The following is a 2084-nucleotide window of genomic DNA, read 5'->3' on the forward strand; positions in this document are numbered from 1 at the left end:
CTACAAAGCATCCCTCCCATGGGATCCCTGCTTCCATGCTCTCTTCCTGCCCATAAATTTACCCTCCTTCAATACATAGATCAAATCTTTCCTCCTGTATGATATATTTCCCAATTACCACATCTGGAAGTGTTATCTCTGTCCTGTGTATGGCTACAGCATAAATAGCATTATTTAAATGGTCCAGATTTGTCAAGTATTTTTTCATATTTGTCATAATCTCCCAAGTAGGTTGTAAACTCCTTTGGGAAGAGACTCTTGTTTTATATTTCTACATATTCTTCTCAGCAACATGCACAATCCTGAACACATAGTTTCTACACTAAATGCGTATTTTTAAACAATTGTCTGGTTAAGTCACCACTTCTATATATCTCTTCTTTTTTCTCTAAGGAATGAACAGCAACAGAAGAAAGTGATAGAATAATGTTTGCGGTTTATGATGTGGAGTCTTCTCTGTAGGTGAGTATCCATCGTCTGGGAATGGTTGTAAGTACTTAAAGTATCTTGGGTGCTGGAGCTTTGATTTTAGGCACTATGGAACATGCTGAGATACAATGATGAATAAAATGGACACAGCCCCTGTCCTCACGAAGCTCACAAATTTCTTTTCCAGAGCTGTAACTCCTTATTCCATTATTTTCATAGTGGTTTTTATTTTTTAAATTTTCAATTTTAATGTAATAAATTTTCTCAACTTTTATTTGTTTGTTATTTTTATTTATTTATTTTGAGACAGAGTCTCACTCTGTCACCCAGGCTGGAGTGCAGTAGTGCAATCTCGGCTCACTGCAACCTCTACCTCCCAGGTTCAAGTGATTCTCATGCCTCAGCCTCCCAAGTAGCTGGAATTATAGGCATGTGGCACCACGCCTGGCTAATTTTTGTATTTTTAGTGGAGACAGGGTTTCACCATGCTGACCAGGCTGGACTCAAACTGCTGACTTCAAGTGATCTACCTGCCTCTTCTTCCCAAAGTGCTGGGATTACAGGCGTAAGCCACCACACCTGGCCATCAACCTTTTTTTAAGTTAATGTTTTTGGAATTTTATTTAAGCCCTTCCCTATGCAAAGATCATGAAGATATTCTCTTATATTACCATTCAAAATCTTCCATTTTTTTGCTTTCAAATTTAAGTTTTAAAAGCCCATTGATATGGTTTGGATCTGTGTCCCTGCCCAAATCTCACATCTAATTGTAATCCCCAGTGTTGGAGGTGGAGCCTCGTGGGAGGTGATTGGATCACGGAGGTGGATCCTTCATGAATGAATGATCACCATCCCCTTGGTGCTGTTCTCCTGACAGTGAGTGAGTTCTCATGAGATCTGGTTGTTTAAAAGTGTGTAGCACCTCCCGCCATTCTCTCTCTCTTGCTCCTACTCGGGCTCTGTGACATGCCTGCTCCTCCTTCACCTTCTGCCATGATTGTAAGTTTCCTGAGGCCACCGCAGAAGCTGAGCCAATGCCAGCATCATGTTTCCAGAACCATGAGTCAATGAAACCTCTTCCCTTTGTAAATGACCCAGTCTCAGGACATCCACTGCAACTGATTTTTATGCATTGTGTAAAGTGATAGTCAAATTACATATTTTTCATGTCATATCCATGAGTCCCAGTACCATTTATTGTAAAGTTTACCCTTTATCTGTAGCATCTCCTTCGTAATATATCTGTAAATGCAAAGTAGTGTTTTTGGGCTTTCTACTTTGTTCTGTTGGACTCTTTGTTTATCCTTGAATCAATACCATGCCATTGCTATTACGATAGCTTTATAATAAGACATGATATCCATACAGCAAGTTCTCTGACTTAGTTCTCCTTTAAATTGTCTTAGGTATTCCTCATTTAAAATAACTATGATCACTGATATTTCTCTTCCTCTTTATGGTTCTGTCATTTTCTTCTCTATATATTATTTAGTTGTTAGGTACATATACATTTCAAACATATTTTCCTTGTGAACATAATTTTTTATCCCTAATAATGTTTTTAATCACAACCTCTACTTTATTTGATACATTGCTTATTATTTGACAGTATATAGTTTTCCATTCTTTTATCTTCACTCCTTCTGTAGTCTTAT

The sequence above is a fragment of the Theropithecus gelada genome, chromosome 1 (assembly GCF_003255815.1).
Source record: "Theropithecus gelada isolate Dixy chromosome 1, Tgel_1.0, whole genome shotgun sequence".
Lineage (NCBI taxonomy): Eukaryota > Metazoa > Chordata > Mammalia > Primates > Cercopithecidae > Theropithecus > Theropithecus gelada.